This window comes from Aythya ferina (assembly GCF_964211825.1).
Source record: "Aythya ferina genome assembly, chromosome: 3".
Classification (NCBI taxonomy): Eukaryota; Metazoa; Chordata; class Aves; order Anseriformes; family Anatidae; genus Aythya; species Aythya ferina.
Window position 1 is genome coordinate 2,968,374 of NC_140298.1, and position 25,649 is coordinate 2,994,022.

Here is a 25,649-nt window from a genome sequence, read left to right on the forward strand (position 1 = left end):
CGGTACAAAAAAGACAGGGATCTCCTGGAAAGAGTCCAGCGGAGGGCCACACAAACGATACGGGACCTGGAGCATCTCCCCTAGGAGGAAAGGCTGAGAGACCTGGCTCTGTTCAGCCTGCAGAAAAGAAGACTGAGAAGGGATCTTATCTAGAAACACCTGAGGTGTGGGAGACACAGGGATATGGCCAACCGCTTTTCAGAGGTCTGTGGGGACAGGACAAGGGGCAATGGCCACAAAATGGAGCACAGGAAGTTCCGCACCACTACGCGAAAGAACTTCTTCACGGTGAGGGTGACGCAGCACAGGGACAGGCTGCCCAGGGAGGCTGTGGAGTCTCCTTCTCTGGAGATATTCAAGGCCCGTCTGGACGCCCACCTGGGCAGCCTGCTATAAGGAAACCTGCTTTGGCAGGGCGGTTGGACCCGATGATCTCTGGAGGTCCCTTCCAACCCCTACAATTCTGGGAAACGAGCCCCACAACGCTTAGCTTTCTCTATCTTCTGTTTAACCTATTGGAGTAACAGCTCCATTAATACACTGTTTCCACAGGCTTCTCACACTTGGATTACCCCTAACAATTGCAAACAGGAAGATGCAGTCTTTCTAGACCTGGCTTGCATCGATAAGAACCCCTGCTTTTGAAGACGACATCGAACGGCGAGTTGCGTAGCGGGGCCTTGGTCCTTCCACAGTCCACAGACTCAAAAGTTTGCAGAGCGGAAGCTTTGCAGAGCTGCACGAACACTGAAGATCCAGTTCTGCAAGAAGCTGATGCCAGAGCTACGTGGCACTGGGCAGTTTGGGTGAGGAAGAAAGAGACTGGCATTCTCACGGTGCATGGTTTAACCGAGTTTAGTCCTGTGGGCTGTGTCAACAGAACTGGCTTTGGTTTGTACCCTTGCAGGACACTGAGGACCCAGTTTCAGGTCTGTGGGCAGCACGGCTAAGCGGGCAGTGTACTCTGTGTCACCGGGGACAGAGGAGGGATCGACTGATGGGCAATGTCAGTGTGCCCTGCACAATGCTGCCGCCACCTTGCTGGAGCAGTTGGCGTGCTCCTAGCGCCAAAACGTGCCTCTTGGAGGGCCGGGGGCAAGGCGAGGCAGAGCTCCAAGAGGAGGTGGTGTCAGGAAAGCCTCATGGCTCCTGCCAGGCACTGCGCCAGGCCTCAGCCCTGGGAGGCCAGCCCCGCCCTGCGGCCTCCTGGCGCCCATCGGCTGCCACAGCTCCATGCTGCCTAGCAACAAGCGCCAGCGGCCTCGCTACTGGCTGCGCCCAGAGGCGCCAAGGCAGGCGGCCAATGGGGCGGCGCCTGGCCGTGATGGAGCAGAGATGTCACAGGGCAGGGTGGCTGACATGGTGCTGGGTGTGCTGGGGCTGCGGCACTCCGGCGATGGTGGCGCACAGGCGAGGCGCGGCCTTTGCGCTGCTCGTGGCCCCTGAGGAGTGCTGCTGTGTGCAGCTCTCGGTGTTGTCTTCACTGGGTGACCCTGCAGGAGGGTGTCGTCGTGCACCTTTTGGTGTTCTTATTGCGGCAGCCCTGAGGAGATCTGCACCATCCAGCCTTTGGGGTTCTTCGCCATGTTTTCCCTGAGGAGAGCTTCAACAATCAGCTTTTTGTATTTTCTTCACTGTGGCGCTTGAGGAGTAATTCTTCATGGAGCTTTTTGGGGTTTCTTCACCTTGTGGTCCCTGAGGAGTTCTTCATCGCGCAGCTTTTGCTATTTTCTTCACTACATCGCTGAGGAGCTCTTCATCGTGCAGCTTTTGGGGGTTTTCCCCACACCACGTTTCCCCAGAGGAGTGCTTCATCAATCAGCTTTTTGCATTTTCTTCACTGTGGCGCTTGAGGAGTAATTCTTCGTGGAGCTTTTTGGCGTTTCTTCACCTTGTCGTCCCTGAGGAGTTCTTCATCGCGCAGCTTTTGGGCTTCTCTTCACTTTGCGACTCCGGAGGAATGCGTCATCGTGCAGCTTGTGGTCTTTTCTTCACTACGGCCCTGAGGAGTTCATCGTGCAGCTTGTGTTTTCTTGTTCTACTCGGCCCTGAGGAGCTCTGCACCATCCAGCCTTTGGGGTTCTTCGCCGTGTTTTCCCTGAGGAGAGCTTCATCACGACAATTTTGGTGTTGTTTTCCCCTTCCAGCCCCTGAGGAGTGCTTCATCTTCTAACATTTGGTGCTTTTTTTTTTTTCATTCTAGGTCCTGAGGAGTGCTTCTGCGTGCAGCTTTTGGCGTATTCTTCATTGCGGCCCACGAGGAGTTCTTCATCGTTCAGCTTTTCGGGATCTCTTCACCACGTTTCCACTTTAGGAAAGCTTCATCGTCCAGCTTTTGGTGTTTCTCCACTGTAGCCTCTGAGGAGTGCCTTCTTGAGCAGTTTTTGGTGTGTTCTTCGCTACGGCCCTGAGGAGCTCTTCATCATGCAGCTTTTCTGGTTCTCTTCACTTTGGCCCTTGAGGATTGCTTTGTCGAGCAGCATTTGGTGTTTTCTTCACTGCGGCCCTGAGGAGTTCTGCACCATCCAGCCTTTGGGGTTCTTCTCCGCGTTTTCCCTGAGGAGTTCTTCATCATGCCAATGTTGGTGTTGTTTTCACCTTCCAGCCCTTGAGAAGTGCTTCGTCTTCTAACATTTGGTGTTTCTGTTCTCTCATTCCAGGCCCTGAGAAGTTTTTCATCGTGCAGCTTTGGGTGCTTTCTTCACTACGGCCCTTGAGGAGTTCTTCATCGTGCAGCTTTTGGTGTTTTCTACAGTGAGGCGCTTTTTGGCATCTCCCATGTCTGCAGCCAGACCGACAGCTCCGTGCCTGACGTATGAAGAAGCACATTCTTCTGTTTGTTTTCAATCTGCCAACCGATCATTTCCTGTAGAGCTGTCTTTTTTCTACTGGGAGGTGCCATGTTCTGTCATGCTGCTATAAATCTCTTTCAAACCATTTCCGAGTTCTCTTGCCTCATGTACTGGGTTTACGTGGCAAGGTTTTGGGAGCGGGGGGGCCATCAGGGTGGGTTCTGCGAGAAGAATCCAGAAACTGCGCCATGGTAGAGAAGGGCCCGCTGCTGGCCACAGCCAGCCCAAGAAGCGCTGTTGTTTGTGCGCGCCTCTGAGAGGCCAGATTTAAGAAAGGTTAAAAAGATAAATAAAAAATTGCTGCGGAAGAGCAGCTGGGAGAGAGGGAGGAATGAGAAACAGCCTTGCAGACGCCAAGGTCAGTGAAGAGGGAGGGGGAGAGGTGCTCCAGGCGCCGGAGCCTGCAGCCTGTGCTGAGGACCACGGTGAAGCAGGCTGTCCCCCTGCAGCCCATGGTGTACCACGGTGGAGCAGGGTTCCACGCTGCAGCCCGCGGAGGAGACCCCGGTGGAGCAGGGGCAGAGAGCGACCGAGAAGGAGCGGCGGAGACAAAGCGCTACAGACTGACCGCAGCCCCCATTGCCCCGCTCCCCTGAGCCGCTCGGGGGGAGGAGGTGGGAGAGGGTGCACCGGGGGGGAAAAATCTTACTGTCTCCCTACTCTTGAGTCTGCTTTGCCCATCACGATACCTGCTGAGTGATCGCCCCGTCCTTATCTCAGCCCTTGAGCCCTTGGCATCGGATTTTCTCTCCCTTTCCCTTTCAGGAGGGGGAGTGAGAGAGCGGCCGGGCTGGAACTCGGCTGCCCACCCAAGTAAAAGCACCACACAGTAACACCTAAACTAAAGTCCCTTTGCTGCAACAGAAGTCCTTTCTTCCTTGTCCCACATCTATGGCCTGGGGAGAGGTTTGCTCGCTTTTTATTTGCAGCAGCCTTCTCCACAGCTCGGTTCTGCCTGCTCTTGACATTAAAGCCTTAGTCCAGTAATCCAATGGTTAATCCTTCCTTAGAGACCATGTTTCCTAAAAGTCTGATCCTGAGAAGGGTCGTTCTTAGCATCGCTTCCTGGGTTCCTTGGGTGCTTTCTGCTTGGTGTGTGTGTTCCTTGAAATACAATCCTCAGAAACGGACACAATCTCAGTGGAAAATTTCACAGTAGACCCCACGCTCTGGATAGAGCAGTCTTCCGTCAGCCGCTCCCTCTCACCTTCTTCAATCTGCTGATGGGAGCACGAGGTGGAGGGTGTCGAAGGCTTTCTGAAGGCGACACGTGGGGGTCTTCCCTGAGCGAGGTGTCCCGCTGTCAGAGAAGGAAACGGCTTTGTTGTTTGTTTCTCACCATCGGCACTTTGTTGCAGTTTCACCTGTGATTGCCTAACTACACATAACCTATTGGATTATTTCTTTGAGTGTTTTTGCAGGAGTGGACATTTAACTCATTACTTCAAATAGTGAGATCACGTTCATGCCATTCACTTACTTTTCAGCCAAATGCAACTTTTCATAGCATTTGCTAGCGTTGCAAGGGCCCAGCCATGACCGCTCTCCTCTTAAGGCACCCCCAGTGCTAAGGAGACGGGGAAAGACTTTGGGAGTGCATTTTGTGTCTTCCCAGTGGGATGCCGATGCGCTAAACTTCTCTATCACGGAGCGTGATGTGAATCTCCAAACCAAGCAACAACAACACAACAAAATCCAAAGGCTCTTGCTACTGTCTCCCATGATATTCTGCTAACAAAGCTGACAAAGCCTGGGACAGAAGAGCGGACAGTAAGGTGGGTTGAGAACTGGCTGACTGGCCGAGCTCGGAGGGTGGTGATCGGCGGCGCAGAGTCCGGTTGGAGACCTGTGACAAGCTCAGGGGTCGATGCTGGGTCCCGTCTTGTTCGACAGCTTCATCAACGACTCTGATGAGGGAACAGCGTCCGCCCTCAGCAAGTATATGATACATATACGCTGTATCAGACGCTGGTGATACAAAGCTGGGAGGAGTGGCCGGCACGCCAGAAGGCTGTGCTGCCATTCAGCGAGACCTGGACAGGCTGGAGAGCTGGGCAGGAAGAAACCAGAGGAGGCTTAACAAAAGCAAATTGCACCTGGGAAGTGTTATATATGGAGTGGTAATTTGTGTCCAGAAGATGGTTGATATTAATAAAGAAGGAGGAGATGTGGGAGTGTGGCCATGGGGGTCAGCAAACCCCGTGGTTAATGATAACAGTAGACTCTTAAGGATGAGGCCATCAGGAATGTAAAAGAGCTTAGAGGGAACAAAGAAGGTTGATTCAGGAGACTCCATGCAGTCTCAGGGTTGCTTGTTCTCCAGCCCTTAAGGCATGGAAGTTTCTGGGTGTTTGCTGCTGTTGTTATTTGCAAAGGTGTTTGACCAAGGAAAAGTTGTTTTTCAAAAGGACTGCTGTGGGGTGAAGGGTATAAGAGGGGAGCCTGTCCTCAAGATTAAAAAAAAAAAAAAAAAAAAAGGCAACACGATGCGATGAAGTTACGTCACCAATAAAAATGCAGAAAGAAGGAATGAAAAGGAACAGGCTAGCAGAATGCAGACCAGGACCGGCAACAGGCACATTGATCACCTCATGAAGATCGGTTCGGCCAAACTCAGCAAACTGTTCTGAGAAGCTCGTACTGAAAGTCGCTGGAAACGGGCGCACCAGAGCTGGAGAGAAGCTCAAGCTGAGAGAAGCAGAGCCTCACACACAGCTGCCCCTCGCTGGTAAGCAGTTGCGCATTATGGGGAATCATACGTCCTTAGGAACAAAGACTGTCCTGGTAACCTTACGGCTTATTCTCCTTCTGAACAATCAGACGGTTTATGATCCTGAAATATGGCACCAAATTGAGGTCAAGGCGTGGGACTCTGCAACTAAAAACGACAAGGTTGCAGTGGGATTGCTCAGCACCTGGCGAGCAGTCTCTGAGGCCTTAAAGAGCCCTGTGGGACCACAGTCAGACACGTGTGGTTTGCCAGACAGCGAGGGAGCTGCAGGCTCCTTCACTGATCTGACTGCTACGCCATCGGCCCCTCTTCTGCTACAGCCATCGAAGGCCTTTGCTGTTCCGCCCCCTGGTGAACTGGACGTGCCTTTGGACCCAGGCCCTATTGGCCTTGCAAAGGAGATGGATATGCTTTTCTTCGATGCGGGAAGCACGGGAAACATAAGGCCCGAAGACCGAGTTGCTTAACAACTTAAAGCGAGACATATTGCTACCACGACTAGCCCTGGAATTCTCTGGTGTTTGTAATCGAGAAAAGGAATGGAAAACGGAGACTGTTGTTTGTAATCAAGAAAAGGAATGGAAAACGGAGACTCTTACCTCATGGAACTTAAAGGATTGTTTGTTACCTTTTCTGATTGTACCTATGTATAGGTGTACTCAAGTTCAGTAAGTCGTGGAACTTAAAAGATTGTTTGTTACCTTTCCTGATTGTACGTATGTATAGCATACTCGGGTTTCGTATGTAAAAGCAGTGTTCTGTATATTTAGAATGTTGGATGTTTGTGCGTGCGTGTTGGTGGAGCACAGACTCCCCGCACACCCAGCGCTGTTTACTTGCCTTTTATACCTTTTATAAATATTCCTTTTATAACTATTACTAAATACAGATTGAGTTGAGACTTCACTTATAACAGAAGGAACAACCGCATGCATCAGCACAGGCTGGGGGATGACCTGCTGGAGAGGAGCTCTGCGGAGAAGGACCTGGGGGCCCTGGTGGATGACAGGTTGGCCATGAGCCAGCAGTGTGCCCTGGTGGCCAAGAAGGCCAACGGGATCCTGGGCTGCATTAAAAGGAGCACGGACAGCACGTCAAGGGAGGTGATGCTGCCCCTCTACTCTGCCCTGGTCAGGCCTCACCTGGAGTACTGTGTCCAGTTCTGGGCTCCCCGGTACAAAAAAGACAGGGATCTCCTGGAAAGAGTCCAGCGGAGGGCCACACAAACGATACGGGACCTGGAGCATCTTTCCTAGGAGGAAAGGCTGAGAGACCTGGCTCTGTTCAGCCTGCAGAAAAGAAGACTGAGAAGGGATCTTATCTAGAAATACCTGAGGTGTGGGAGACACAGGGATATGGCCAACCGCTTTTCAGAGGTCTGTGGGGACAGGACAAGGGGCAATGGCCACAAAATGGAGCACAGGAAGTTCCGCACCACTACGCGAAAGAACTTCTTCACGGTGAGGGTGACGCAGCACAGGGACAGGCTGCCCAGGGAGGCTGTGGAGTCTCCTTCTCTGGAGATATTCAAGGCCCGTCTGGACGCCCACCTGGGCAGCCTGCTATAAGGAAACCTGCTTTGGCAGGGGAGTTGGACCCGATGATCTCTGGAGGTCCCTTCCAACCCCTACAATTCTGGGAAACGAGCCCCACAACGCCTAGCTTTCTCTATCTTCTGTTTAACCTATTGGAGTAACAGCTCCATTAATACAATGTTTCCACAGGCTTCTCACACTTGGATTACCCCTAACAATTGCAAACAGGAAGATGCAGTCTTTCTAGACCTGGCTTGCATCGATAAGAACCCCTGCTTTTGAAGACGACATCGAACGGCGAGTTGCGTAGCGGGGCCTTGGTCCTTCCACAGTCCACAGACTCAAAAGTTTGCAGAGCGGAAGCTTTGCAGAGCTGCACGAACACTGAAGATCCAGTTCTGCAAGAAGCTGATGCCAGAGCTACGTGGCACCGGGCAGTTTGGGTGAGGAAGAAAGAGACTGGCATTCTCACGGTGCATGGTTTAACCGAGTTTAGTCCCGTGGGCTGTGTCAACAGAACTGGCTTTGGTTTGTACCCTTGCAGGACACTGAGGACCCAGTTTCAGGTCTGTGGGCAGCACGGCTAAGCGGGCAGTGTACTCTGTGTCACCGGGGACAGAGGAGGGATCGACTGATGGGCAATGTCAGTGTGCCCTGCACAATGCTGCCGCCACCTTGCTGGAGCAGTTGGCGTGCTCCTAGCGCCAAAACGTGCCTCTTGGAGGGCTGGGGGCAACGCGAGGCAGAGCTCCAAGAGGAGGTGGTGTCAGGAAAGCCTCATGGCTCCTGCCAGGCACTGCGCCAGGCCTCAGCCCTGGGAGGCCAGCCCCGCCCTGCGGCCTCCTGGCGCCCATCGGCTGCCACAGCTCCATGCTGCCTAGCAACAAGCGCCAGCGGCCTCGCTACTGGCTGCGCCCAGAGGCGCCAAGGCAGGCGGCCAATGGGGCGGCGCCTGGCCGTGATGGAGCAGAGATGTCACAGGGCAGGGTGGCTGACATGGTGCTGGGTGTGCTGGGGCTGCGGCACTCCGGCGATGGTGGCGCACAGGCGAGGCGCGGCCTTTGCGCTGCTCGTGGCCCCTGAGGAGTGCTGCTGTGTGCAGCTCTCGGTGTTGTCTTCACTGGGTGACCCTGCAGGAGGGTGTCGTCGTGCACCTTTCGGTGTTCTTATTGCGGCAGCCCTGAGGAGATCTGCACCATCCAGCCTTTGGGGTTCTTCGCCATGTTTTCCCTGAGGAGAGCTTCAACAATCAGCTTTTTGTATTTTCTTCACTGTGGCGCTTGAGGAGTAATTCTTCATGGAGCTTTTTGGGGTTTCTTCACCTTGTGGTCCCTGAGGAGTTCTTCATCGCGCAGCTTTTGCTATTTTCTTCACTACATCGCTGAGGAGCTCTTCATCGTGCAGCTTTTGGGGGTTTTCCCCACACCACGTTTCCCCAGAGGAGTGCTTCATCAATCAGCTTTTTGCATTTTCTTCACTGTGGCGCTTGAGGAGTAATTCTTCGTGGAGCTTTTTGGCGTTTCTTCACCTTGTCGTCCCTGAGGAGTTCTTCATCGCGCAGCTTTTGGGCTTCTCTTCACTTTGCGACTCCGGAGGAATGCGTCATCGTGCAGCTTGTGGTCTTTTCTTCACTACGGCCCTGAGGAGTTCATCGTGCAGCTTGTGTTTTCTTGTTCTACTCGGCCCTGAGGAGCTCTGCACCATCCAGCCTTTGGGGTTCTTCGCCGTGTTTTCCCTGAGGAGAGCTTCATCACGACAATTTTGGTGTTGTTTTCCCCTCCCGGCCCCTGAGGAGTGCTTCATCTTCTAACATTTGGTGCTTTTTTTTTTTCATTCTAGGTCCTGAGGAGTGCTTCTGCGTGCAGCTTCTGGCGTATTCTTCATTGCGGCCCATGAGGACTTCTTCATCGTTCAGCTTCTTGGGATCTCTTCACCATGTTTCCTCTAAGGAGAGCTTCATCGTCCAGCTTTTCGTGTTTCTCCATTGCAGCCTCTGAGGAGTGCCTTCTTGAGCAGCTTTTGCTATTTTCTTCACTACATCGCTGAGGAGCTCTTCATCGTGCAGCTTTTGGGGGTTTTCCCCACACCACGTTTCCCCAGAGGAGTGCTTCATCAATCAGCTTTTTGCATTTTCTTCACTGTGGCGCTTGAGGAGTAATTCTTCGTGGAGCTTTTTGGCGTTTCTTCACCTTGTGGTCCCTGAGGAGTTCTTCATCGCGCAGCTTTTGGGCTTCTCTTCACTTTGCGACTCCGGAGGAATGCGTCATCGTGCAGCTTGTGGTCTTTTCTTCACTACGGCCCTGAGGAGTTCATCGTGCAGCTTGTGTTTTCTTGTTCTACTCGGCCCTGAGGAGCTCTGCACCATCCAGCCTTTGGGGTTCTTCGCCGTGTTTTCCCTGAGGAGAGCTTCATCACGACAATTTTGGTGTTGTTTTCCCCTTCCAGCCCCTGAGGAGTGCTTCATCTTCTAACATTTGGTGCTTTTTTTTTTTCATTCTAGGTCCTGAGGAGTGCTTCTGCGTGCAGCTTTTGGCGTATTCTTCATTGCGGCCCACGAGGAGTTCTTCATCGTTCAGCTTTTCGGGATCTCTTCACCACGTTTCCACTTTAGGAAAGCTTCATCGTCCAGCTTTTGGTGTTTCTCCACTGTAGCCTCTGAGGAGTGCCTTCTTGAGCAGTTTTTGGTGTGTTCTTCGCTACGGCCCTGAGGAGCTCTTCATCATGCAGCTTTTCTGGTTCTCTTCACTTTGGCCCTTGAGGATTGCTTTGTCGAGCAGCATTTGGTGTTTTCTTCACTGCGGCCCTGAGGAGTTCTGCACCATCCAGCCTTTGGGGTTCTTCTCCGCGTTTTCCCTGAGGAGTTCTTCATCATGCCAATGTTGGTGTTGTTTTCACCTTCCAGCCCTTGAGAAGTGCTTCGTCTTCTAACATTTGGTGTTTCTGTTCTCTCATTCCAGGCCCTGAGAAGTTTTTCATCGTGCAGCTTTGGGTGCTTTCTTCACTACGGCCCTTGAGGAGTTCTTCATCGTGCAGCTTTTGGTGTTTTCTACAGTGAGGCGCTTTTTGGCATCTCCCATGTCTGCAGCCAGACCGACAGCTCCGTGCCTGACGTATGAAGAAGCACATTCTTCTGTTTGTTTTCAATCTGCCAACCGATCATTTCCTGTAGAGCTGTCTTTTTTCTACTGGGAGGTGCCATGTTCTGTCATGCTGCTATAAATCTCTTTCAAACCATTTCCGAGTTCTCTTGCCTCATGTACTGGGTTTACGTGGCAAGGTTTTGGGAGCGGGGGGGCCATCAGGGTGGGTTCTGCGAGAAGAATCCAGAAACTGCGCCATGGTAGAGAAGGGCCCGCTGCTGGCCACAGCCAGCCCAAGAAGCGCTGTTGTTTGCGCGCGCCTCTGAGAGGCCAGATTTAAGAAAGGTTAAAAAGATAAATAAAAAATTGCTGCGGAAGAGCAGCTGGGAGAGAGGGAGGAATGAGAAACAGCCTTGCAGACGCCAAGGTCAGTGAAGAGGGAGGGGGAGAGGTGCTCCAGGCGCCGGAGCCTGCAGCCTGTGCTGAGGACCACGGTGAAGCAGGCTGTCCCCCTGCAGCCCATGGTGTACCACGGTGGAGCAGGGTTCCACGCTGCAGCCCGCGGAGGAGACCCCGGTGGAGCAGGGGCAGAGAGCGACCGAGAAGGAGCGGCGGAGACAAAGCGCTACAGACTGACCGCAGCCCCCATTGCTCCGCTCCCCTGAGCCGCTCGGGGGGAGGAGGTGGGAGAGGGTGCACCGGGGGGGAAAAATCTTACTGTCTCCCTACTCTGAGTCTGCTTTGCCCATCACGATACCTGCTGAGTGATCGCCCCGTCCTTATCTCAGCCCTTGAGCCCTTGGCATCGGATTTTCTCTCCCTTTCCCTTTCAGGAGGGGGAGTGAGAGAGCGGCCGGGCTGGAACTCGGCTGCCCACCCAAGTAAAAGCACCACACAGTAACACCTAAACTAAAGTCCCTTTGCTGCAACAGAAGTCCTTTCTTCCTTGTCCCACATCTATGGCCTGGGGAGAGGTTTGCTCGCTTTTTATTTGCAGCAGCCTTCTCCACAGCTCGGTTCTGCCTGCTCTTGACATTAAAGCCTTAGTCCAGTAATCCAATGGTTAATCCTTCCTTAGAGACCATGTTTCCTAAAAGTCTGATCCTGAGAAGGGTCGTTCTTAGCATCGCTTCCTGGGTTCCTTGGGTGCTTTCTGCTTGGTGTGTGTGTTCCTTGAAATACAATCCTCAGAAACGGACACAATCTCAGTGGAAAATTTCACAGTAGACCCCACGCTCTGGATAGAGCAGTCTTCCGTCAGCCGCTCCCTCTCACCTTCTTCAATCTGCTGATGGGAGCACGAGGTGGAGGGTGTCGAAGGCTTTCTGAAGGCGACACGTGGGGGTCTTCCCTGAGCGAGGTGTCCCGCTGTCAGAGAAGGAAACGGCTTTGTTGTTTGTTTCTCACCATCGGCACTTTGTTGCAGTTTCACCTGTGATTGCCTAACTACACATAACCTTTTGGTTTATTTCTTTGAGTGTTTTTGCAGGAGTGGACATTTAACTCATTACTTCAAAGTGAGATCACGTTCATGCCATTCACTTACTTTTCAGCCAAATGCAACTTTTCATAGCATTTGCTAGCGTTGCAAGGGCCCAGCCATGACCGCTCTCCTCTTAAGGCACCCCCAGTGCTAAGGAGACGGGGAAAGACTTTGGGAGTGCATTTTGTGTCTTCCCAGTGGGATGCCGATGCGCTAAACTTCTCTATCACGGAGCGTGATGTGAATCTCCAAACCAAGCAACAACAACACAACAAAATCCAAAGGCTCTTGCTACTGTCTCCCATGATATCCTGCTAACAAAGCTGACAAAGCCTGGGACAGAAGAGCGGACAGTAAGGTGGGTTGAGAACTGGCTGACTGGCCGAGCTCGGAGGGTGGTGATCGGCGGCGCAGAGTCCGGTTGGAGACCTGTGACAAGCTCAGGGGTCGGTGCTGGGTCCCGTCTTGTTCGACAGCTTCATCAACGACTCTGATGAGGGAACAGCGTCCGCCCTCAGCAAGTATATGGTACATATACGCTGTATCAGACGCTGGTGATACAAAGCTGGGAGGAGTGGCCGGCACGCCAGAAGGCTGTGCTGCCATTCAGCGAGACCTGGACAGGCTGGAGAGCTGGGCAGGAAGAAACCAGAGGAGGCTTAACAAAAGCAAATTGCACCTGGGAAGTGTTATATATGGAGTGGTAATTTGTGTCCAGAAGATGGTTGATATTAATAAAGAAGGGGGAGATGTGGGAGTGTGGCCATGGGGGTCAGCAAACCCCGTGGTTAATGACAACAGTAGACTCTTAACGATGAGGCCATCAGGAATGTAAAAGAGCTTAGAGGGAACAAAGAAGGCTGATTCAGGAGACTCCATGCAGTCTCAGGGTTGCTTGTTCTCCAGCCCTTAAGGCATGGAAGTTTCTGGGTGTTTGCTGCTGTTGTTATTTGCAAAGGTGTTTGACCAAGGAAAAGTTGTTTTTCAAAAGGACTGCTGTGGGGTGAAGGGTATAAGCGGGGAGCCTGTCCTCAAGATTAAAAAAAAAAAAAAAAAAAAAAAGGCAACACGATGCGATGAAGTTACGTCACCAATAAAAATGCAGAAAGAAGGAATGAAAAGGAACAGGCTAGCAGAATGCAGACCAGGACCGGCAACAGGCACATTGATCACCTCATGAAGATCGGTTCGGCCAAACTCAGCAAACTGTTCTGAGAAGCTCGTACTGAAAGTCGCTGGAAACGGGCGCACCAGAGCTGGAGAGAAGCTCAAGCTGAGAGAAGCAGAGCCTCACACACAGCTGCCCCTCGCTGGTAAGCAGTTGCGCATTATGGGGAATCATACGTCCTTAGGAACAAAGACTGTCCTGGTAACCTTACGGCTTATTCTCCTTCTGAACAATCAGACGGTTTATGATCCTGAAATATGGCACCAAATTGAGGTCAAGGCGTGGGACTCTGCAACTAAAAACGACAAGGTTGCAGTGGGATTGCTCAGCACCTGGCGAGCAGTCTCTGAGGCCTTAAAGAGCCCTGTGGGACCACAGTCAGACACGTGTGGTTTGCCAGACAGCGAGGGAGCTGCAGGCTCCTTCACTGATCTGACTGCTACGCCATCGGCCCCTCTTCTGCTACAGCCATCGAAGGCCTTTGCTGTTCCGCCCCCTGGTGAACTGGACATGCCTTTGGACCCAGGCCCTATTGGCCTTGCAAAGGAGATGGATATGCTTTTCTTCGATGCGGGAAGCACGGGAAACATAAGGCCCGAAGACCGAGTTGCTTAACAACTTAAAGCGAGACATATTGCTACCACGACTAGCCCTGGAATTCTCTGGTGTTTGTAATCAAGAAAAGGAATGGAAAACGGAGACTGTTGTTTGTAATCAAGAAAAGGAATGGAAAACGGAGACTCTTACCTCATGGAACTTAAAGGATTGTTTGTTACCTTTTCTGATTGTACCTATGTATAGGTGTACTCAAGTTCAGTAAGTCGTGGAACTTAAAAGATTGTTTGTTACCTTTCCTGATTGTACGTATGTATAGCATACTCGGGTTTCGTATGTAAAAGCAGTGTTCTGTATATTTAGAATGTTGGATGTTTGTGCGTGCGTGTTGGTGGAGCACAGACTCCCCGCACACCCAGCGCTGTTTACTTGCCTTTTATACCTTTTATAAATATTCCTTTTATAACTATTACTAAATACAGATTGAGTTGAGACTTCACTTATAACAGAAGGAACAACCGCATGCATCAGCACAGGCTGGGGGATGACCTGCTGGAGAGGAGCTCTGCGGAGAAGGACCTGGGGGCCCTGGTGGATGACAGGTTGGCCATGAGCCAGCAGTGTGCCCTGGTGGCCAAGAAGGCCAACGGGATCCTGGGCTGCATTAAAAGGAGCACGGACAGCACGTCAAGGGAGGTGATGCTGCCCCTCTACTCTGCCCTGGTCAGGCCTCACCTGGAGTACTGTAGCCAGTTCTGGGCTCCCCGGTACAAAAAAGACAGGGATCTCCTGGAAAGAGTCCAGCGGAGGGCCACACAAAGGATACGGGACCTGGAGCATCTCCCCTAGGAGGAAAGGCTGAGAGACCTGGCTCTGTTCAGCCTGCAGAAAAGAAGACTGAGAAGGGACCTTATCTAGAAATACCTGAGGTGTGGGAGACACAGGGATATGGCCAGCCGCTTTTCAGAGGTCTGTGGGGACAGGACAAGGGGCAATGGCCACAAAATGGAGCACAGGAAGTTCCGCACCACTACGCGAAAGAACTTCTTCACGGTGAGGGTGACGCAGCACAGGGACAGGCTGCCCAGGGAGGCTGTGGAGTCTCCTTCTCTGGAGATATTCAAGGCCCGTCTGGACGCCCACCTGGGCAGCCTGCTATAAGGAAACCTGCTTTGGCAGGGGAGTTGGACCCGATGATCTCTGGAGGTCCCTTCCAACCCCTACAATTCTGGGAAACGAGCCCCACAACGCCTAGCTTTCTCTATCTTCTGTTTAACCTATTGGAGTAACAGCTCCATTAATACAATGTTTCCACAGGCTTCTCACACTTGGATTACCCCTAACAATTGCAAACAGGAAGATGCAGTCTTTCTAGACCTGGCTTGCATCGATAAGAACCCCTGCTTTTGAAGACGACATCGAACGGCGAGTTGCGTAGCGGGGCCTTGGTCCTTCCACAGTCCACAGACTCAAAAGTTTGCAGAGCGGAAGCTTTGCAGAGCTGCACGAACACTGAAGATCCAGTTCTGCAAGAAGCTGATGCCAGAGCTACGTGGCACCGGGCAGTTTGGGTGAGGAAGAAAGAGACTGGCATTCTCACGGTGCATGGTTTAACCGAGTTTAGTCCTGTGGGCTGTGTCAACAGAACTGGCTTTGGTTTGTACCCTTGCAGGACACTGAGGACCCAGTTTCAGGTCTGTGGGCAGCACGGCTAAGCGGGCAGTGTACTCTGTGTCACCGGGGACAGAGGAGGGATCGACTGATGGGCAATGTCAGTGTGCCCTGCACAATGCTGCCGCCACCTTGCTGGAGCAGTTGGCGTGCTCCTAGCGCCAAAACGTGCCTCTTGGAGGGCCGGGGGCAAGGCGAGGCAGAGCTCCAAGAGGAGGTGGTGTCAGGAAAGCCTCATGGCTCCTGCCAGGCACTGCGCCAGGCCTCAGCCCTGGGAGGCCAGCCCCGCCCTGCGGCCTCCTGGCGCCCATCGGCTGCCACAGCTCCATGCTGCCTAGCAACAAGCGCCAGCGGCCTCGCTACTGGCTGCGCCCAGAGGCGCCAAGGCAGGCGGCCAATGGGGCGGCGCCTGGCCGTGATGGAGCAGAGATGTCACAGGGCAGGGTGGCTGACATGGTGCTGGGTGTGCTGGGGCTGCGGCACTCCGGCGATGGTGGCGCACAGGCGAGGCGCGGCCTTTGCGCTGCTCGTGGCCCCTGAGGAGTGCTGCTGTGTGCAGCTCTCGGTGTTGTCTTCACTGGGTGACCCTGCAGGAGGGTGTCGTCGTGCACCTTTCGGTGTTCTTATTGCGGCAGCCCTGAGGAGATCTGCACCATCCAGCCTTTGGGGTTCTTCGCCATGTTTTCCCTGAGGAGAGCTTCAACAATCAGCTTTTTGTATTTTCTTCACTGTGGCGCTTGAGGAGTAATTCTTCATGGAGCTTTTTGGGGTTTCTTCACCTTGTGGTCCCTGAGGAGTTCTTCATTGTTCAGCTTTTCGGGATCTCTTCACCACGTTTCCTCTAAGGAGAGCTTCATCGTCCAGCTTTTGGTGTTTCTCCACTGCAGCCTCTGAGGAGTGCCTTCTTGAGCAGCTTTTGCTATTTTCTTCACTACATCGCTGAGGAGCTCTTCATCGTGCAGCTTTTGGGGGTTTTCCCCACACCACGTTTCCCCAGAGGAGTGCTTCATCAATCAGCTTTTTGCATTTTCTTCACTGTGGCGCTTGAGGAGTAATTCTTCGTGGAGCTTTTTGGGGTTTCTTCACCTTGTGGTCCCTGAGGAGTTCTTCATCGCGCAGCTTTTGGGCTTCTCTTCACTTTGCGACTCCAGAGGAATGCATCATCGTGCAGCTTGTGGTCTTTTCTTCACTACGGCCCTGAGGAGTTCATCGTGAGGCTTGTGGTTTTTTGTTCTACTCGGCCTTGAGGAGCTCTGCACCATCCAGCCTTTGGGGTTCTTCGCCGTGTTTTCCCTGAGGAGAGCTTCATCACGACAATTTTGGTGTTGTTTTCCCCTCCCAGAGCCTGAGAAGTGCTTCATCTTCTAACATTTGGTGTTTTTTTCATTCTAGGTCCTGAGGAGTGCTTCTGCGTGCAGCTTTTGGCGTATTCTTCATTGCGGCCCACGAGGAGTTCTTCATCGTTCAGCTTTTCGGGATCTCTTCACCACGTTTCCACTTTAGGAAAGCTTCATCGTCCAGCTTTTGGTGTTTCTCCACTGTAGCCTCTGAGGAGTGCCTTCTTGAGCAGTTTTTGGTGTGCTCTTCGCTACGGCCCTGAGGAGCTCTTCATCATGCAGCTTTTCTGGTTCTCTTCACTTTGGCCCTTGAGGATTGCTTTGTCGAGCAGCATTTGGTGTTTTCTTCACTGCGGCCCTGAGGAGTTCTGCACCATCCAGCCTTTGGGGTTCTTCACCGCGTTTTCCCTGAGGAGTTCTTCATCATGACAATGTTGGTGTTGTTTTCACCTTCCAGCCCCTGAGACGTGCTTCGTCTTCTAACATTTGGTGTTTTTTTTCCATTCTAGGCCCTGAGGAGTTTTTCATCGTGCAGCTTTGGGTGCTTTCTTCACTACGGCCCTTGAGGAGTTCTTCATCGTGCAGCTTTTGGTGTTTTCTACAGTGAGGCGCTTTTTGGCATCTCCCATGTCTGCAGCCAGACCGACAGCTCCGTGCCTGACGTATGAAGAAGCACATTCTTCTGTTTGTTTTCAATCTGCCAACCGATCATTTCCTGTAGAGCTGTCTTTTTTCTACTGGGAGGTGCCATGTTCTGTCATGCTGCTATAAATCTCTTTCAAACCATTTCCGAGTTCTCTTGCCTCATGTACTGGGTTTACGTGGCAAGGTTTTGGGAGCGGGGGGGCCATCAGGGTGGGTTCTGCGAGAAGAATCCAGAAACTGCGCCATGGTAGAGAAGGGCCCGCTGCTGGCCACAGCCAGCCCAAGAAGCGCTGTTGTTTGCGCGCGCCTCTGAGAGGCCAGATTTAAGAAAGGTTAAAAAGATAAATAAAAAATTGCTGCGGAAGAGCAGCTGGGAGAGAGGGAGGAATGAGAAACAGCCTTGCAGACGCCAAGGTCAGTGAAGAGGGAGGGGGAGAGGTGCTCCAGGCGCCGGAGCCTGCAGCCTGTGCTGAGGACCACGGTGAAGCAGGCTGTCCCCCTGCAGCCCATGGTGTACCACGGTGGAGCAGGGTTCCACGCTGCAGCCCGCGGAGGAGACCCCGGTGGAGCAGGGGCAGAGAGCGACCGAGAAGGAGCGGCAGAGACAAAGCGCTACAGACTGACCGCAGCCCCCATTGCTCCGCTCCCCTGAGCCGCTCGGGGGGAGGAGGTGGGAGAGGGTGCACCGGGGGGGAAAAATCTTACTGTCTCCCTACTCTGAGTCTGCTTTGCCCATCACGATACCTGCTGAGTGATCGCCCCGTCCTTATCTCAGCCCTTGAGCCCTTGGCATCGGATTTTCTCTCCCTTTCCCTTTCAGGAGGGGGAGTGAGAGAGCGGCCGGGCTGGAACTCGGCTGCCCACCCAAGTAAAAGCACCACACAGTAACACCTAAACTAAAGTCCCTTTGCTGCAACAGAAGTCCTTTCTTCCTTGTCCCACATCTATGGCCTGGGGAGAGGTTTGCTCGCTTTTTATTTGCAGCAGCCTTCTCCACAGCTCGGTTCTGCCTGCTCTTGACATTAAAGCCTTAGTCCAGTAATCCAATGGTTAATCCTTCCTTAGAGACCATGTTTCCTAAAAGTCTGATCCTGAGAAGGGTCGTTCTTAGCATCGCTTCCTGGGTTCCTTGGGTGCTTTCTGCTTGGTGTGTGTGTTCCTTGAAATACAATCCTCAGAAACGGACACAATCTCAGTGGAAAATTTCACAGTAGACCCCACGCTCTGGATAGAGCAGTCTTCCGTCAGCCGCTCCCTCTCACCTTCTTCAATCTGCTGATGGGAGCACGAGGTGGAGGGTGTCGAAGGCTTTCTGAAGGCGACACGTGGGGGTCTTCCCTGAGCGAGGTGTCCCGCTGTCAGAGAAGGAAACGGCTTTGTTGTTTGTTTCTCACCATCGGCACTTTGTTGCAGTTTCACCTGTGATTGCCTAACTACACATAACCTATTGGTTTATTTCTTTGAGTGTTTTTGCAGGAGTGGACATTTAACTCATTACTTCAAATAGTGAGATCACGTTCATGCCATTCACTTACTTTTCAGCCAAATGCAACTTTTCATAGCATTTGCTAGCGTTGCAAGGGCCCAGCCATGACCGCTCTCCTCTTAAGGCACCCCCAGTGCTAAGGAGACGGGGAAAGACTTTGGGAGTGCATTTTGTGTCTTCCCAGTGGGATGCCGATGCGCTAAACTTCTCTATCACGGAGCGTGATGTGAATCTCCAAACCAAGCAACAACAACACAACAAAATCCAAAGGCTCTTGCTACTGTCTCCCATGATATCCTGCTAACAAAGCTGACAAAGCCTGGGACAGAAGAGCGGACAGTAAGGTGGGTTGAGAACTGGCTGACTGGCCGAGCTCGGAGGGTGGTGATCGGCGGCGCAGAGTCCGGTTGGAGACCTGTGACAAGCTCAGGGGTCGGTGCTGGGTCCCGTCTTGTTCGACAGCTTCATCGACGACTCTGATGAGGGAACAGCGTCCGCCCTCAGCAAGTATATGGTACATATACGCTGTATCAGACGCTGGTGATACAAAGCTGGGAGGAGTGGCCGGCACGCCAGAAGGCTGTGCTGCCATTCAGCGAGACCTGGACAGGCTGGAGAGCTGGGCAGGAAGAAACCAGAGGAGGCTTAACAAAAGCAAATTGCACCTGGGAAGTGTTATATATGGAGTGGTAATTTGTGTCCAGAAGATGGTTGATATTAATAAAGAAGGGGGAGATGTGGGAGTGTGGCCATGGGGGTCAGCAAACCCCGTGGTTAATGACAACAGTAGACTCTTAACGATGAGGCCATCAGGAATGTAAAAGAGCTTAGAGGGAACAAAGAAGGCTGATTCAGGAGACTCCATGCAGTCTCAGGGTTGCTTGTTCTCCAGCCCTTAAGGCATGGAAGTTTCTGGGTGTTTGCTGCTGTTGTTATTTGCAAAGGTGTTTGACCAAGGAAAAGTTGTTTTTCAAAAGGACTGCTGTGGGGTGAAGGGTATAAGCGGGGAGCCTGTCCTCAAGATTAAAAAAAAAAAAAAAAAAAAAAAGGCAACACGATGCGATGAAGTTACGTCACCAATAAAAATGCAGAAAGAAGGAATGAAAAGGAACAGGCTAGCAGAATGCAGACCAGGACCGGCAACAGGCACATTGATCACCTCATGAAGATCGGTTCGGCCAAACTCAGCAAACTGTTCTGAGAAGCTCGTACTGAAAGTCGCTGGAAACGGGCGCACCAGAGCTGGAGAGAAGCTCAAGCTGAGAGAAGCAGAGCCTCACACACAGCTGCCCCTCGCTGGTAAGCAGTTGCGCATTATGGGGAATCATACGTCCTTAGGAACAAAGACTGTCCTGGTAACCTTACGGCTTATTCTCCTTCTGAACAATCAGACGGTTTATGATCCTGAAATATGGCACCAAATTGAGGTCAAGGCGTGGGACTCTGCAACTAAAAACGACAAGGTTGCAGTGGGATTGCTCAGCACCTGGCGAGCAGTCTCTGAGGCCTTAAAGAGCCCTGTGGGACCACAGTCAGACACGTGTGGTTTGCCAGACAGCGAGGGAGCTGCAGGCTCCTTCACTGATCTGACTGCTACGCCATCGGCCCCTCTTCTGCTACAGCCATCGAAGGCCTTTGCTGTTCCGCCCCCTGGTGAACTGGACATGCCTTTGGACCCAGGCCCTATTGGCCTTGCAAAGGAGATGGATATGCTTTTCTTCGATGCGGGAAGCACGGGAAACATAAGGCCCGAAGACCGAGTTGCTTAACAACTTAAAGCGAGACATATTGCTACCACGACTAGCCCTGGAATTCTCTGGTGTTTGTAATCAAGAAAAGGAATGGAAAACGGAGACTGTTGTTTGTAATCAAGAAAAGGAATGGAAAACGGAGACTCTTACCTCATGGAACTTAAAGGATTGTTTGTTACCTTTTCTGATTGTACCTATGTATAGGTGTACTCAAGTTCAGTAAGTCGTGGAACTTAAAAGATTGTTTGTTACCTTTCCTGATTGTACGTATGTATAGCATACTCGGGTTTCGTATGTAAAAGCAGTGTTCTGTATATTTAGAATGTTGGATGTTTGTGCGTGCGTGTTGGTGGAGCACAGACTCCCCGCACACCCAGCGCTGTTTACTTGCCTTTTATACCTTTTATAAATATTCCTTTTATAACTATTACTAAATACAGATTGAGTTGAGACTTCACTTATAACAGAAGGAACAACCGCATGCATCAGCACAGGCTGGGGGATGACCTGCTGGAGAGGAGCTCTGCGGAGAAGGACCTGGGGGCCCTGGTGGATGACAGGTTGGCCATGAGCCAGCAGTGTGCCCTGGTGGCCAAGAAGGCCAACGGGATCCTGGGCTGCATTAAAAGGAGCACGGACAGCACGTCAAGGGAGGTGATGCTGCCCCTCTACTCTGCCCTGGTCAGGCCTCACCTGGAGTACTGTAGCCAGTTCTGGGCTCCCCGGTACAAAAAAGACAGGGATCTCCTGGAAAGAGTCCAGCGGAGGGCCACACAAAGGATACGGGACCTGGAGCATCTCCCCTAGGAGGAAAGGCTGAGAGACCTGGCTCTGTTCAGCCTGCAGAAAAGAAGACTGAGAAGGGACCTTATCTAGAAATACCTGAGGTGTGGGAGACACAGGGATATGGCCAGCCGCTTTTCAGAGGTCTGTGGGGACAGGACAAGGGGCAATGGCCACAAAATGGAGCACAGGAAGTTCCGCACCACTACGCGAAAGAACTTCTTCACGGTGAGGGTGACGCAGCACAGGGACAGGCTGCCCAGGGAGGCTGTGGAGTCTCCTTCTCTGGAGATATTCAAGGCCCGTCTGGACGCCCACCTGGGCAGCCTGCTATAAGGAAACCTGCTTTGGCAGGGGAGTTGGACCCGATGATCTCTGGAGGTCCCTTCCAACCCCTACAATTCTGGGAAACGAGCCCCACAACGCCTAGCTTTCTCTATCTTCTGTTTAACCTATTGGAGTAACAGCTCCATTAATACAATGTTTCCACAGGCTTCTCACACTTGGATTACCCCTAACAATTGCAAACAGGAAGATGCAGTCTTTCTAGACCTGGCTTGCATCGATAAGAACCCCTGCTTTTGAAGACGACATCGAACGGCGAGTTGCGTAGCGGGGCCTTGGTCCTTCCACAGTCCACAGACTCAAAAGTTTGCAGAGCGGAAGCTTTGCAGAGCTGCACGAACACTGAAGATCCAGTTCTGCAAGAAGCTGATGCCAGAGCTACGTGGCACCGGGCAGTTTGGGTGAGGAAGAAAGAGACTGGCATTCTCACGGTGCATGGTTTAACCGAGTTTAGTCCTGTGGGCTGTGTCAACAGAACTGGCTTTGGTTTGTACCCTTGCAGGACACTGAGGACCCAGTTTCAGGTCTGTGGGCAGCACGGCTAAGCGGGCAGTGTACTCTGTGTCACCGGGGACAGAGGAGGGATCGACTGATGGGCAATGTCAGTGTGCCCTGCACAATGCTGCCGCCACCTTGCTGGAGCAGTTGGCGTGCTCCTAGCGCCAAAACGTGCCTCTTGGAGGGCCGGGGGCAAGGCGAGGCAGAGCTCCAAGAGGAGGTGGTGTCAGGAAAGCCTCATGGCTCCTGCCAGGCACTGCGCCAGGCCTCAGCCCTGGGAGGCCAGCCCCGCCCTGCGGCCTCCTGGCGCCCATCGGCTGCCACAGCTCCATGCTGCCTAGCAACAAGCGCCAGCGGCCTCGCTACTGGCTGCGCCCAGAGGCGCCAAGGCAGGCGGCCAATGGGGCGGCGCCTGGCCGTGATGGAGCAGAGATGTCACAGGGCAGGGTGGCTGACATGGTGCTGGGTGTGCTGGGGCTGCGGCACTCCGGCGATGGTGGCGCACAGGCGAGGCGCGGCCTTTGCGCTGCTCGTGGCCCCTGAGGAGTGCTGCTGTGTGCAGCTCTCGGTGTTGTCTTCACTGGGTGACCCTGCAGGAGGGTGTCGTCGTGCACCTTTCGGTGTTCTTATTGCGGCAGCCCTGAGGAGATCTGCACCATCCAGCCTTTGGGGTTCTTCGCCATGTTTTCCCTGAGGAGAGCTTCAACAATCAGCTTTTTGTATTTTCTTCACTGTGGCGCTTGAGGAGTAATTCTTCATGGAGCTTTTTGGGGTTTCTTCACCTTGTGGTCCCTGAGGAGTTCTTCATCGTTCAGCTTTTCGGGATCTCTTCACCACGTTTCCTCTAAGGAGAGCTTCATCGTCCAGCTTTTGGTGTTTCTCCACTGCAGCCTCTGAGGAGTGCCTTCTTGAGCAGCTTTTGCTATTTTCTTCACTACATCGCTGAGGAGCTCTTCATCGTGCAGCTTTTGGGGGTTTTCCCCACACCACGTTTCCCCAGAGGAGTGCTTCATCAATCAGCTTTTTGCATTTTCTTCACTGTGGCGCTTGAGGAGTAATTCTTCGTGGAGCTTTTTGGGGTTTCTTCACCTTGTGGTCCCTGAGGAGTTCTTCATCGCGCAGCTTTTGGGCTTCTCTTCACTTTGCGACTCCAGAGGAATGCATCATCGTGCAGCTTGTGGTCTTTTCTTCACTACGGCCCTGAGGAGTTCATCGTGAGGCTTGTGGTTTTTTGTTCTACTCGGCCTTGAGGAGCTCTGCACCATCCAGCCTTTGGGGTTCTTCGCCGTGTTTTCCCTGAGGAGAGCTTCATCACGACAATTTTGGTGTTGTTTTCCCCTCCCAGAGCCTGAGAAGTGCTTCATCTTCTAACATTTGGTGTTTTTTTCATTCTAGGTCCTGAGGAGTGCTTCTGCGTGCAGCTTTTGGCGTATTCTTCATTGCGGCCCACGAGGAGTTCTTCATCGTTCAGCTTTTCGGGATCTCTTCACCACGTTTCCACTTTAGGAAAGCTTCATCGTCCAGCTTTTGGTGTTTCTCCACTGTAGCCTCTGAGGAGTGCCTTCTTGAGCAGTTTTTGGTGTGCTCTTCGCTACGGCCCTGAGGAGCTCTTCATCATGCAGCTTTTCTGGTTCTCTTCACTTTGGCCCTTGAGGATTGCTTTGTCGAGCAGCATTTGGTGTTTTCTTCACTGCGGCCCTGAGGAGTTCTGCACCATCCAGCCTTTGGGGTTCTTCACCGCGTTTTCCCTGAGGAGTTCTTCATCATGACAATGTTGGTGTTGTTTTCACCTTCCAGCCCCTGAGACGTGCTTCGTCTTCTAACATTTGGTGTTTTTTTTCCATTCTAGGCCCTGAGGAGTTTTTCATCGTGCAGCTTTGGGTGCTTTCTTCACTACGGCCCTTGAGGAGTTCTTCATCGTGCAGCTTTTGGTGTTTTCTACAGTGAGGCGCTTTTTGGCATCTCCCATGTCTGCAGCCAGACCGACAGCTCCGTGCCTGACGTATGAAGAAGCACATTCTTCTGTTTGTTTTCAATCTGCCAACCGATCATTTCCTGTAGAGCTGTCTTTTTTCTACTGGGAGGTGCCATGTTCTGTCATGCTGCTATAAATCTCTTTCAAACCATTTCCGAGTTCTCTTGCCTCATGTACTGGGTTTACGTGGCAAGGTTTTGGGAGCGGGGGGGCCATCAGGGTGGGTTCTGCGAGAAGAATCCAGAAACTGCGCCATGGTAGAGAAGGGCCTGCTGCTGGCCACAGCCAGCCCAAGAAGCGCTGTTGTTTGCGCGCGCCTCTGAGAGGCCAGATTTAAGAAAGGTTAAAAAGATAAATAAAAAATTGCTGCGGAAGAGCAGCTGGGAGAGAGGGAGGAATGAGAAACAGCCTTGCAGACGCCAAGGTCAGTGAAGAGGGAGGGGGAGAGGTGCTCCAGGCGCCGGAGCCTGCAGCCTGTGCTGAGGACCACGGTGAAGCAGGCTGTCCCCCTGCAGCCCATGGTGTACCACGGTGGAGCAGGGTTCCACGCTGCAGCCCGCGGAGGAGACCCCGGTGGAGCAGGGGCAGAGAGCGACCGAGAAGGAGCGGCAGAGACAAAGCGCTACAGACTGACCGCAGCCCCCATTGCTCCGCTCCCCTGAGCCGCTCGGGGGGAGGAGGTGGGAGAGGGTGCACCGGGGGGGAAAAATCTTACTGTCTCCCTACTCTGAGTCTGCTTTGCCCATCACGATACCTGCTGAGTGATCGCCCCGTCCTTATCTCAGCCCTTGAGCCCTTGGCATCGGATTTTCTCTCCCTTTCCCTTTCAGGAGGGGGAGTGAGAGAGCGGCCGGGCTGGAACTCGGCTGCCCACCCAAGTAAAAGCACCACACAGTAACACCTAAACTAAAGTCCCTTTGCTGCAACAGAAGTCCTTTCTTCCTTGTCCCACATCTATGGCCTGGGGAGAGGTTTGCTCGCTTTTTATTTGCAGCAGCCTTCTCCACAGCTCGGTTCTGCCTGCTCTTGACATTAAAGCCTTAGTCCAGTAATCCAATGGTTAATCCTTCCTTAGAGACCATGTTTCCTAAAAGTCTGATCCTGAGAAGGGTCGTTCTTAGCATCGCTTCCTGGGTTCCTTGGGTGCTTTCTGCTTGGTGTGTGTGTTCCTTGAAATACAATCCTCAGAAACGGACACAATCTCAGTGGAAAATTTCACAGTAGACCCCACGCTCTGGATAGAGCAGTCTTCCGTCAGCCGCTCCCTCTCACCTTCTTCAATCTGCTGATGGGAGCACGAGGTGGAGGGTGTCGAAGGCTTTCTGAAGGCGACACGTGGGGGTCTTCCCTGAGCGAGGTGTCCCGCTGTCAGAGAAGGAAACGGCTTTGTTGTTTGTTTCTCACCATCGGCACTTTGTTGCAGTTTCACCTGTGATTGCCTAACTACACATAACCTATTGGTTTATTTCTTTGAGTGTTTTTGCAGGAGTGGACATTTAACTCATTACTTCAAATAGTGAGATCACGTTCATGCCATTCACTTACTTTTCAGCCAAATGCAACTTTTCATAGCATTTGCTAGCGTTGCAAGGGCCCAGCCATGACCGCTCTCCTCTTAAGGCACCCCCAGTGCTAAGGAGACGGGGAAAGACTTTGGGAGTGCATTTTGTGTCTTCCCAGTGGGATGCCGATGCGCTAAACTTCTCTATCACGGAGCGTGATGTGAATCTCCAAACCAAGCAACAACAACACAA

The 25,649-nt window shown here is 52.5% G+C and overlaps 3 long non-coding RNA genes across 3 annotated transcripts in view; 2 read left to right on the forward strand and 1 right to left on the reverse strand.

The window, feature by feature from the left end:
- LOC311434427 overlaps positions 1–25,649 on the reverse strand; it is a 452,952-nt gene that overhangs the window by 287,480 nt on the left and 139,823 nt on the right. The gene's annotated exons all lie outside the window — the stretch shown is intronic.
- Positions 2,206–2,937, forward strand: LOC311435072. The gene is made up of 2 exons (XR_014691907.1): positions 2,206–2,581; positions 2,661–2,937. It is a non-coding gene; the product is annotated as an uncharacterized lncRNA (long non-coding RNA).
- LOC311434688 lies at positions 9,621–10,352 on the forward strand. Its single transcript, XR_014691646.1, has 2 exons — positions 9,621–9,996; positions 10,076–10,352. It is a non-coding gene; the product is annotated as an uncharacterized lncRNA (long non-coding RNA).